Genomic DNA, 13,225 nt, shown 5'->3' with positions numbered 1-13,225 from the left:
GCTCCCTCGAAGAAGCAGAAACCAGCCAAGCTGCCTGGAAGAGGTTTAAACCAGTTGAGTTGGCTTGGGACACTGCTCAAGCTATTGAGCTGCCAGCAGTGTGTGGTGTATCTGGGTTCCTAGATTTTGTGCATTGCCACAAATGCTGTGTGGACTTTGGTAATGCTGCTGCCTTTAAGTAGTTTCTGCTCCTGTAAGTGACCCCTCATCAATATTTCCCTAAGTAACTTCAGTAAAACTCGTTGTTCACCAAGTTGAATTTTCGTAGTACCCATACTTTGCTCTGTCATGGTCTCTCTACGTGGGATGGAGTAGACACATGAGTAACATCTCTCCAGGAAAAGTTTTGTCACAAAACTGTTTTAAGCGTGTCATGGATTTAGCTGCACAGCACAAAATAAACCACTCTTAACCACAGTGGCACTGTTAAAGGTCATCTATAACTAGTGCCAAATTTACAGTTAGTGTGGAAGGAAGCCACTGTGTATATCCTAGGTCAGATTCAGATAAATGCTGCTGCTTTGTGTACTAATCAGATGGCATTTCACTCCCAATAACCTTGGTGCAATCGTTGCCACAGCTATAAAAGTAGGGAAATTAATTCAATAGGTTACTAGTGCCCCTGCCAAGTTAGCACATGAGCTCAGGAATGAAGAGTTAGCACACACTTGCTGCTGATAATTAAGATATTATTTGTGAACTTTCACACAAGGGTAGGCGCAGTAACAGCTTTCCACTTGTGATCACTAGGTTAGTTCTTAAAACAGATGGCAAAAGTAAAGGAGGTTCGTGGGGAGCGGGGGACACGTTCATTTAATATGGAGCAGGGAAATGTCAAATCCTGGCTTGAAGAATGAAGGGGCCTCTGGCAGAACGTGGCATTCCAATAGCACCCTTCTTCGTGGTACAGGTGATGGAGTCCAAAGAGATAAGCAATTCCTACAGCAAGACAACTGCAGGCACCATCATCTTCGAACACAACTGTGGCCTGTGCGTTTATGTTCTCGCTTTAGGGTCAGTCTCTGCAAAATGTGAGGTCAGTGCCATTCAAGGATGACTCAAGGTCTATTAATTCTTCAGCCAGAAAGGGATAGCTGACGCAAACCCTTTAAAGTGACCACATTCAAACCGCTCATTCCTTGCAAAAGAACAGGGGTGGATTTGGTGGCTCCCTTCTGTGGTAGGTTGGATGAAAACGGCCCCCATAGACTCATAGGGAATAGCATTGTTGGTGGCACGGCCCTGTTGGAGGAAGTGTGTCACAGTTTCAGACGCGAACGCCAGGCCCAGTGTCACTCTCTCTTCCCGCTTCCTGCCAATCCGGATGTAGAACTCTCAAGCTGCCTCTCCAGCACCATGCCTGCTGTCGTGTTTCCTGCCATGGTGTTAAAGGACTGAACCTCTGAACTGTAAGCCAGCCCCAATTACACGCTTTCCTTTATAAGAATCGCCTGTGTAAGATTCTGCTGGTGTCTGCTCATCCATAACTAAGACCCTTTCACTGTCAACATGAGAAGATGTAGAATCACCATGGAAACAAACAAGCTGTTAGGAGTGTGGGGGGAGGGGGGAGGGAGTTTCTACATTGGGTTAGTTGAGGTGGGGAGACTCCATAAATGTGGGCAGCACCAAGGCATGGACTGGAGCCCCAGATTCATAAAAAGGAGGGAGCCAGCTAAACACCAGCATTCAGTTCTCTCTGCACTGGGACTGCTGATTCCAAGTGACCAGCTGCCTCTTTTCCTGTCCATGACCCTCCTGCCATAAGGGGCTGCACCTTCAAACTGCAAACCCAAGCCTTTTCTTCTTTCCTTAACTTTCTTTTGTCATGGCAAAAAGAAACAATTCTGACTATGGCTCTATGGAATCTTGCTAGGCATGTCCTTATGATGATCACCCATTCAAGGTTTGAGTCCCACAGTCCCTTGCTTTTATACAGTAAGTATCCATGTATTTGTTCATTTTTTTCCCCCTCTATCTTCAGACAGGATGGTGACCCATTGCTTAAAGTCTTCCAGAGGATGGTGTGAGGGCTAGTTCATGCTAGCCAAGTAGTTTGAAGAAATGTCTATATATTGCCTATTATTATCACATATATCAGATTACCTTAGATATTTAGAAGTGATGACCCAGAATCCCAATGACGTCACATCTGAAGGCATTCACATCAATTCTTGCAGTGATCTGGAATTTTAAAGGTTAATTGGGTTCAGGATATGCCAAGTCATGACTAACACTGAAAATTGGGCTACACCATACGCTTACTAATTTCTGCTCTCTTCCTCAAAGAGTCAGGCACTATTGTCTACATCAACTTTGTTAATTTTCTGAACATTTATTGAAAGAAGATACTACCTTTGAATTTCCCGTAAATGCTCCCCCCTTGGCCTGGGGAATTCATTCCCCTTTGTGTCTATAAAGGTAACGAGGGTGTGAGGGGTTGCACACATACTTGTTGATGTCAGAGGACCATCCTGGCTGCCCTTTAGATGCCATCCATCTTGTCTTTTGACTGGTTGGTGATCATAAGCTCTGGCTGTTGCTACACGACAAACCACCAGGCCTGTCTTTTTTAATGTGGGTTCTGGGGATTAAATTCAAACCCTCCTGTTTCTAAGACTAACACTCTAAGGACTGAGTTATCTTGCCAACCCTATTTTTTGGTCAAACAAAGATAGATGTTAGGTTTTAGTCAAGGGCTTTTTCTGTGTCCCCTAAAATGATCTTATGTTCTTATCTTTGTAGTTATTAAGAGGATGAATCACACTGACTTCTTTTTGAATGTTAAATCCACTTAGCACTCCTTCAAGAAGCTATGTGCCATCATCCCACTTCTGCATGTGACTATGTCAGATTCGCTGAGGTGTAATTTAGGGTCTTGCACGTATGATCTTGGGGAGATTGTCTCGGTATCCATTCCTCATACATGTGAAAGAATGCAAATGAGACGGTCCAATCTAGAGTTTTCTTTATGGGTGTGGTTTTAATTATGTTTTCTCAGCAGATATATTTTATTTCTCATCAACTTCACAATTATCTTCTGTGCTTATTTCCCTACTTTATTATAATTAGGTGACGTAAGACCTGTTTCTTGTATCCTTGCTTTAGATGTTCTGTGGCAGAGTATAGTTCATCTTGGTGAATATCTATAATCTATGCTGTTTGACTGACTGGTAATGCTACTTAAGCATGAGTTAGCACAATGGGCATTGATAACCCTTCTAACTCAGAGGTTCCCACCCTTCCTAACGCTGCGACCCTGTAGTACAGTTTTTCACCTTGTGATAACCCCCCAACCATAACTATAATGTTGCTATGATAATGCATTGTAAGGTAAATATCTAACATGCGGGTTGTCTGTTATGTGGCCCCTACGGGGTCATTGCTGCTTTTCTGCATCGAGTAACACCAAAGTCTCTGTGCATCACTGTCCACGTCTCTGCTTCTGCTTTCCTTTCTTGCAGTTTTCTTTTGTGTGTTTTTACATCTTTTCATTCCGTTCTTAAATTCTAGGATTTGCTATTAACTGTCCTCTTTATCATTACAGAATAACCCTATAAAAACTCCATTAAGGTTTGCCTTGAAATCAGTTTTTTTCCCCAATGCTAACATAATCCCTCCAATTTTTCAACTATTAGATTCTATATGGTATTTTACAATATTAGTTTATTTTAACTATTTGTACCTCTGTATTTAAGAGTATATTTCCTATAGGCAGCATGTAATTGGGTTAGCATTTTATGTCCAATCTAACAGATTGTGTTTTCAACGATTATTTGAATAATTTACACTTAATATAAGTATCGCTATAGATGCATTTAAATCTTTCGTTATGTTTGTGTTCATCTCTCCTACATATTCTTTGTTCCCTCCCCCCTTTTTTCCGTGAATTGTTTTTGATCCCCTGAATTTTCTAAGGATATCATTGCAGAGCTTCTTATTCTTTCTCATGTTTGCACTTACCCACACTTGATTTCGTAACTCAGTTATCAGTGGAGTCGACCCTGTGCATAGCTCCAGAGTCAGCTGACTCTCCCCTCTGTGCGGTGCCCCATTGTGGACTCTGCTTACTCCAGTCTCCTTGAACACATCCCTCTGTGTTGTTAGCTTGGCGCGTCTTCCAGGCTCCAGCTGGGTCCCTCTCCCTTGACCATGCTTTGAGCAGGCCGGTGCGGCAGAAGAGGCGCCATGACACTGCCTTAACTGTCTACCTTCTTTGGGATGACAACATGGCTGACTGCGGGACCCTCACTCTTCTATCTTCTCTAGGGTACCAGAAGGGCTAATCATGGCACCATCTTATTTGTCTACTGTCTCCCAAGCATTGTTGTACTTTGTCACCTGATATCCAACTTTTGCTTCATGTGTTCTGTGCATTTGTTTGGAGTTTTGAACTTACTGTGGCTGGTATGCTTGCATGCCCTGAAATTAATGATGAAATGATGAAATGTAGCCTTCACTGAAGTAATATTAAGATCTGGAAAGTCTTTAAAGGTGGTTAGATCCTAAGAGAACATCCGTTTGAAAGGGACTCATGCTTTTGTAACAGTTTCCAAGGGTGTTTGGTCGCCCTTTTCCCTGTATGAGAACCCAGAGAGAATGTGATTTTTAGAGAGCCAGGCCTCAGTTGATGATGCCAAGTCTCCTGGTATCCAGTCTTGGATTTCCCAGCTCCAGGAAATGAGAGCAGTGCATTTCTGCTGTTTATAAACTGCCAAGCCTACATTATTTTTCTGTGACAGCATGAATGGAGTAGAGAGCGTCTTAGGAAAGAGGAAAAGTCTAATCCCTTCCACTTTATCCTATCCAGATGTGATTCTGGGTGTAATTATGAGTTAGTCTGATGAAAATGAGAAATGTTTTCAAATATGAATCTGAATACTATTCTGTGAATGGTCCTAAAATATTTATAGTCAGAACTTATGTTTATTAACTCAAAATTTATAGTGTCATTAAAATTCTGGCCAAAAGTAAACTCAGATCAAATAGTTAACTGTTTTCTTTTAACATTCTGGCTCTAGTGTAACAGTCTCCACAGACACTGACAGGGCCTCTCTCTCTCAGGGCTGAGTTGAAAGCAGTGCCTGTCTGCTTTATTGTCTTTTCAGGAGAGAAAGCTCATTACAGGTTAACAATTACTCAGCTCTCTTTCAATTTGATCTTAATCTATAAACAAAAGTTTCCATGCTGCAAAACTTCAGATTTAGATTGGAGCCCCATGTTTATCCCAGTGCCTGGAAGGTACAAGCATAGAGTCACTTTAATCCATGAGCTATTGCTTATAAACATAGACAGTCCATGTCTTGTGGCCTAAAACTACTCTAAAAATAAGGACTTGGGAGGGTACATCAGGACTTAACGTGCCATTTTTAAGGCATATTTTCTCCTGCTTATCATATATCAGCTAATTTTTCTCATGCTCTTCTCTTTGTTTTTTTCAGAACATCAAGGCAAGGGTCTCTTTCCTGTTCTGAAAACTTTTTGCTTTCATTTTTAAAGTGTGTGTGTGTGTGTGTGTGTGTGTGTGTGTGTGTGTGTGTTGTGGATGTGTATGGCATGTGTATGTATACATATATGGTGTGTGTATAAGAAGAAGAGAAACAATATCCTTAACCTTTAAGATGCAGAGGGCCATCCTTGCTTAATAGCAGCATGGCAACACATACTCATTTATCAGATGTTGGAGTCTTTCTTTCTGTCCCTTTGAAGCCAAAAGCCATGTCCTAGGAGTGACAAAGATGAAGTCCTTCGTAAATCACCATCCCCCAAGTCGTCTGTTTGAAAACATGAGCAGGGCAGAGCCCCTCAAATTGGTCCTTTCGACTTGAATTTACAGCCCCTTGCTGACCTCAGGAACCTCGGTGCCTCTGCCTCTGATGTACTGCCTGGGCTGGCCCCTCCCAGGTCTCGACCACATTCCTTGCTCACTTTCCTTGCTTCCGGCTTCTGAGACTATCAGTGATCAGAGAGGCCCAGGTTTCCATTGTGACCTTCCTATACGTGCTGACACTGAGGCAGTAAATCGCCACAACAATTTGTCCTTCCGTTTCCAGAATTCCTTTGCCTAATTTATTTTCAATTGCCCGCTTCCTACTTGTTATACCAAAGGGTGCTGGTGTGTGAGCCTATGCCTGTGTTACTTCTGCATAGCAGCTCCAACTTTCAACTTTCGGAGGTTTAAAAAAAAAATAGGTATAAGAGGAATGTAGAAAGAAAAGCTAGGGAAGTGAGAGGAAATGAAAACAGAAGCTATCAAAGTGCGTCCTCGTGATCCGTGTTGCCTTCACTGTGGTCTGTGAGGATCGGTGGGCAGAAGAACACCACAAGGAAAGGGCAGTGGTGTGGAAACTGAGCGGGATACTACGGAAACATCCACAGAAAAATGCACTAGATGATTGAGAAGTGGAGTTGATGGACGGTGTGGTCTGGAGCTGGTGAGAAGGGAAAGGTAAGGCATTATAAGGAAGCCAGGAACAGGCTTGGCTCTTGGTGGCTGCAGCATCCTGCAGCTCTTTCTTTCCTGTTCCAGCTCTCCTGTTCATTGCCTTTAAGGTACAAGTGGGTTTTGTTGTTGTTGTTGTTGTTGTTTTGTTTTTTGTTTTTGTTTTTTGGTTGTTTGTTTTCTGAAGAACATTATAAGGTTCTACATTTCAAGGGGGGAAAATTAAAGGGTAAAACCTGGGAGCATATTTACAGTGTGTTCTAACTTGGCGGCCCAGAGAATGCAGGAGGCACGCTTCACGTGCAGTGGAGGTATCACTCACTCTCTTAGGGAGGACAGCCCAGTGTAGCAGCTTACACAGAGCACCGTAGGGAAGGTCCATGCGCCCATTGCTATAGGAAGTCATGGCTACTGGGGTTGACTTAGCACTGCACATTTGTGTAAAATATCCATCAGGAGGCTTGCCGTCCTATGCATGGCAATATTTACACAGTTGACACTTGCAGCCTCCAGAGCTGCTCAGAGAGAGAAGGCTTTGGCTGCTTGTGCTTCTCACAGCACTTCTCGGAGAGTTCCTGGCTTACTCTCTGACTACCTCCCTCAACCTTGCGTTTCCAGATCCGTGATGAGCAAATGGGTGGGCTACTGTGTCACTAACCGCTCCCTTGTTAGTCTCCCATGTCCCTTATTTAGGAATCAGACAGTTAAATCACCATGATATGCCATCTATCTTATGTTAATTTCATTTCCTTTGTAAGAACAAAGATACATTCTTCATTATTTCATGACAATAATGAGCCACTTAGATTTTTTTTTTTTATTTCGATCAAAAATAATGAACTAAGGCTCTTCTGCTGGGATGACAAGGACAACCAGGTGTTAGCAAGGGCACCTGTCAATCACATAAAATTCAGAAATCCCACAGACCTGTGATTGGCCCCTCTCTACACTGTAAGTATGGGAAAACCCACTGACATCTGCAATGCCAACCCGTGAACTTCATATTTCCACATTCTCTCTTCTCGGTCACTCATCACACTCAGCTGCCCTCAGACATGAAAGAGGCAAGACTCAAAGAAGAGGACCGGAGGGGATGGAAGTCCGTAAGGACAACTTAGCCTTTCTGGTTTTAAAGGATCAGGGTCCTTCTTAGCAAATTAATTGGTTGCATCTTTTAAATAGGCAGCTGGATGGGTGGGTAGGTAAATAGACAGACAGACAGAGGGGTGCTTGCCTGCCATGGATGCAGCCCTTGGGTTCCATCCCCAGCGCTGCATAAATCACATGTGGAGGCACAGACCTATATTCTCAGCACTCAAGACGACCTTGCAGGAAGATCAGAAGTTAAAGTCATCCTCATCTCATATGGCCACCCTGAGCCTTATGAGACCCTTCCGTAAAAAACAAACAAACAAACAAACAAACAGCAAAAACAAAACCAAGCCAATGATTTACATTCCTTTTTTGTTTTGTTTTTTTGATACAGGGATTCTCTGTGTAGCCTTGCCTGTCCAGACTCACTTTGCAGACCAGGCTGGCCTTGAACTCACAGCGACCAGCCTGCCTCTGCCTCCCAAGTGCTGGGATTAAAGGTGTGCGCCACCACCACCCGGTGTATTACACATTTTTTTTATAGTATTTAAAGACTGGCTGGAAGATTTCAAGTATTTCGTGATTGTCCTAAGTCTTCCCTGAGTCCAACTAAAAACCAACCTGCAAACAAACGCAGAGTACCCAAGCCAGCCTTGTACAGTTACTACAGTTGTTTTGGTTCTCGGCTTTGAAACATGCAAAGAGTGAGCTCCACTGTAGAACCACACCTCCAGCTCCACTCGCCTTTAAACACCATGTGCAGGGAACGTGCCGTGCCCCCTGCGTTGGCACTGCTGACATGATGTCTACCTTCCCTCCTGCAGGGGCGGGGTCTTTCACAGAGCCTGTGCTTACCTCACTCCCAAGCTCCACTGCTTCTGCCGTCTCTTACGGTCTTATCGCATCATTTACAAACACTCCATATCTGTTGCAGGGCAGAAATAAAATTCTAGGCCTCCGATGAAACATGGAGCTGAAATGGATGGTCCCCAAATCTATATTTAGCTGACTGGCTCCTGTCTGAGAGAGACATGATAAATGTGTCCTGTGTATTAACTGATGGGTGATGGATTCGGCGCTCGTACCCTAACTGGGGGATGCCACTTTGGAATAATTAAATGTCCCATCATTTGCAAGTCTAAATAGTCCACTGTGGGCTTCTGGTTTTGTCTGTCAACAGATCCTTCCAGTTTCTAAAGGAAATTTATCATTGCAATAATTGAACACAGCAACATACGTCCACAGTGTGTCAGAGACGGTGCATTTCATGGGATGCTAACTCACAGCTACAGGTTGGAAAGCCTGTGTGTGAATGGACTTCACAAATGGCAAAATGACAATGCTGTTAAGAGATCTTGGTAGATATTCATCTTCAGGTGCCAACAGGGTGTTGCGCTTCAAGAGAGGGACGAGCTTTCTGTCAGGTGAAAGATTCCGTGGGCCGCGAAAGCATTCAGACCCTGCTTGGTAGTTAATTAGTCATTTCATAATTTGTTTTGTTGCTGATCTTCCCACACTTTAGAGATCTTTACACCCTAGGATTCTTCTAAAGTCTTGCATGTCCAGACAGTTTTATATCATTGTATTTTACGTGCATTCCTTTGTGTGTATTTTAATATATAAATATTCTAGACCTTTTAGTCTGAAAAATGGCGGTGGAGAAAAGGGGCGGGTCTGACAACCATGAATCACGTACAAAGAAAAGTCGCTAGACGATGAATAGACTAATAAGTAATAGGTAGGTAGACGGTAGATATAGATAATAGGTATATAGATGGTAAATAGATGATAAACAGTTGATAAATGACAAAGAGATGAACAGATGGTAGATATAGATGGCAGATAAAGAGCGAGCCGTCACCAGCTAGATGTGTATGAGAATAATGTAACCCTTTCTCATGAAAACATTCGGGCTATAGAAAAATTTCCCTAACTCTACCAGACATTTGTTTCAGTGTTCAGGCTACTCACACCCCCACCTTTATACAGAAGCACGCGTCACAACAGGAAGGGCACCACAGTAGCACGCGTCACAACAGGAAGGGCACCGCAGTTGCACCTTAGTGATGCACGTGCACATCACTGTGCTCGCTTCTTGCTTCATGGCTTCTCTCTGATCGCCAGCACAGCTCAGCCAGCCTTGCTTCCACATAGCTGTGTGGTATGGGTATGTTTGAGAGCTTAGCTAAAACTGCACTATTGCCTACAAACTCAGCTCACCACGAGGAGCACTGCTGATCAAGTTTAATCATTAACCACTGATCTGCGTATTCCTCAATGCTAAGAAGGTTGCAAACACCAGATGAATCAAGCCATGGCCAACAGCTCTCTCTCGCCTTGTGTAGGCGGTGTGGTCCATATGTGGAGCATGTGCATGCAGGGAGGCCCTGCTGGGCGTGATGGAAACCGTGCCTGCCCTTCACAGCCCCCTGGTGAGTCAGTGCAGCAGCAGTGACAACACAACAGCTCAGCCAAGCAGGGACTAACTCGTTCCTAACTTAACTCAAGCTGCAGCAACAATGAAAAAGGTAATTCTTTAGACACCAACACCTACTGTTAAGAACTCCGTATTTGAAGGTGTTCACAGTTAGGATGGGGCTTCTTAACATCCTTATTGATGACTTTATGTAAGTCCAGTACAGCCAGTATCTCATTGATTCTGAGTGGCCTGAAGCACTTCCCTCATTTTGATCAAGGGCACTAAATGATGGTAACCGTGTGCGTTTAAACTGTGATGAGACCAACAGTGTAAGCCCAACCTCTCTGACCTGGTAAATTTAGTATTTCTCGACTCACTAATGATCAAATGCACCTTAATACTCAAAATATTCTTGGGAATTTTAAGGTCAATTTATATGTAATTTCCATCATTCAGAACACTGAAGCCAATTTGTCTACAATTCAGAAGATCTCCTGAAAGAAATACCAATGACTTACCCACTTGTCCCTGAAAGATAAGGCCTTATGTCTATCAGCATAAGTGGATTTTTTGTGAATTTCCATGAAAAGAAAAGAAAAACTTTGATGAATATTTAAGTAAATATTTTAAAAACAATTTGAATGAGAGAAAAGAAAGTGCCTAGTCTGCAGGTTTCAGGGCAAGGAGCCTCCTAAGTTGGATAAAGGCTGGCTATTCTTTTAACAGTCAGGAGCTATCTTTTCAGTATGCTTCAAATATGTTAAGTATGACCCATCATTAATTGAGCTGGAACTGAACACTAAAATACTGGGAGGAATCTGTCTCAGAGCCACACAATGACTCAAACTTTTATAAGGAAAAAAAAATCGAGGCTACGTCACTGATGGTGACTCACATGAATTTACGGCAGAAATTAAATAAAAGTAAAATGCCCTCGGAAGTTCTGATTTAGTAAGCAGTGTAGACAGGGCATTATCAGAGATTAATTTTGTTTTACTCATAATTCTAGCCATAAATGAACACTAACCCATCATTCAAAGTTATGAGGACTGGCACAAGGAGAGATGGCTTAAAGGGACAGAGAGAGAGAGAGAGAGAGAGAGAGAGAGAGAGAGAGAGATATGAAATGTTTTAAATAAAAGTATATAATTTATTCTTTTAAAAAGATGAAGGGATGAGATCTCAACTATTTTCTCTCTTAAAGCACGCAGAGACCAGCACACACAAGCCGGTCCTCTCTGGTTCCTCTGTCTGTCATTCTCAGGGCAGCACAGATGTGAGTCTGTGTGCATGCCTGGCTGATGCTGATGCTGAACAGAGTATTTTGACTTCCATTTGCTTTTGTTTCTGCATCTTTTCCACAGTCTAGTCCCTGTTTCTCTGTCCACATATCTTGGCTAGGTTCCATCTTTGCACAAAACAGCTTACCTGAATGTGGTCTGGTTTGTTTGTTTTGTTTTGTTTTGTCTTAATGGGGGAAGGGCACCTATTCTGGGAATAGATATTTCTTGGATCAGACCCTTTTTTCCAACATAGTTTTTTATTGGTTATTTGGAATGTCACACAATGCACCCTACCATTCACTTCCAAGTCCTTCCAGGCTTACCCTCCCCTCCCCCATGGTGCCCCCACCCAAATAGAAAAACACAAAATCCAGTTTCTGTTGCCCATGTAGTCACTGGAACACCGTTAAACTCCCAGTGGACAACCCCTTAAAGAAAACTGAGCCTTCTCCACCCACAATCCCTAGAAGCCATCAACTATGGAGAAATGCATGTTTCAGCATCCTTACCACAGTTTTTAAGAGTTCTCTTCAATAGCTTCCTGTCTAGGATATTATTCAGGGGTGGGGAGTGGGGCAGATAGGGGTCATCACAGAGCCTTCTATTCTCTCTCTCTCTCTCTCTCTCTCTCTCTCTCTCTCTCTCTCTCTCTCTCTCTCTCTCTCTCATGAGTCTACAGTCATCAAGAGCACAGCAGAATTAGCTTCCTTGCCCTTTAGAGTCAGCAGGAGCTCAGATCACAGACTCCTACAGGGTCTTTGTATCACCAAATGCCATGGACCCCAGCACGGTCTCTTTTGGCAGTATCAACCACAGACACCGACACGGCCCTCTGCTGCATTACAGGCTCTGAGCACCAATATGGTCCCTGGTGTCAAGTCCCACCCACAGACATCATGGTGACTTAGGGTGGCAGCGCAGACCACGGACATCATCATGGCATAGGGTGGCAGCACAGACCACGGACATCACCGTGGCTTAGGGTGGCAGCACAGACCACGGACATCACGGTGGCTTAGGGTGGCAGCACAGACCATGGACATCCTTCCTCCCCTTCAGATCTCTTGCTTGCTCTGGTTCCAATCTCTTCTTCCATGGAATGCATCGCTGTCTTTGATCAAATGACTTACCTGCCTATGTTTGACTTGTTTCTCTCCCTGATTCTGTTTTAGAACCCTAACCATCCACTCTCTGCTCAAATGATGAAACCATACGTTGGGGGTGTGAGCAAGCTAGGAGAGTGTCTAGCATGCATAAGGCCACGAGTTTGACCCTCTAGGACGTTATACAACCAGATATGATGGCGCACATCTGTAATCTTAGCACTGAAGAGGGAAACGCAGGAGGATATGGGATGCAAAGTCACCTTGGCTATGTAACAAGTCTAAGGCCAGTCTAAGATGCATGTGACCCTGCCTCAAATGAGAAGCCAAAATGATGATTTCTGCTAAATCATCAATTTCTGCTTAAAGTTCTAATATCACCTCTTACCGTATTTTATTTCAAAAAGATTCCAAAACACCCCCAAATGGTTGTCACAGCCTCTCATGACTTCATGGGCCTGCTTGTCCAGTGTCAGTCACCAGTCTGTCAAAGTCCACTGTCACCACCAGGCTACCCAAGTCTGTTTTTTCCTCCTCCAATGACCACGTTGTCAACCAGTTCCTGTCCTGGGTCCCAGTCATGTACACAACTCATTTCCTCAAGGTTCCTGCAGGCTGGTGTGAGCCCTGCAGTGGCTCAAGTTTCTTAATCTATCATGGTTAATTCTTGTGCACGACTGTCCTCATTGGGGCTTCCCACATCACTGCCTTCCACCTGCTCACCCCAGCCTGGCTGGACTCCTCCTGTGCCCCACTTTCCTCTGCTTAACTCTCCGTCCTGCACCTGCCAGCATCGTCCTCTTCAGGTTGTTCCCCAACATTGCTGACACAGCAGATGTGTTATTTACCTCCATTCTGCCCCGCAGTTCTGTGATAACCACTGTCC

General features: G+C 43.7%; 1 long non-coding RNA gene across 1 annotated transcript in view; it reads right to left on the bottom strand.

Annotated features, from left to right (window-relative positions):
* Positions 1-806: 806 nt before the first annotated feature.
* LOC311583131 overlaps positions 807-13,225 on the bottom strand; it is a 123,316-nt gene continuing 110,897 nt past the window's right edge. Inside the window, exons 3-4 of the long non-coding RNA XR_014774385.1 lie at positions 2,107-2,184; positions 807-1,242 (exon numbers count right to left, since the gene is read on the bottom strand). This is a non-coding gene — a long non-coding RNA (uncharacterized lncRNA). The remainder of the gene's footprint in view (positions 1,243-2,106; positions 2,185-13,225) is intronic.

This window comes from Acomys minous, assembly GCF_964271855.1.
Source record: "Acomys minous genome assembly, chromosome: 14".
NCBI lineage: Eukaryota > Metazoa > Chordata > Mammalia > Rodentia > Muridae > Acomys > Acomys minous.
This window is presented reverse-complemented; position numbering and strand designations above follow the sequence as displayed.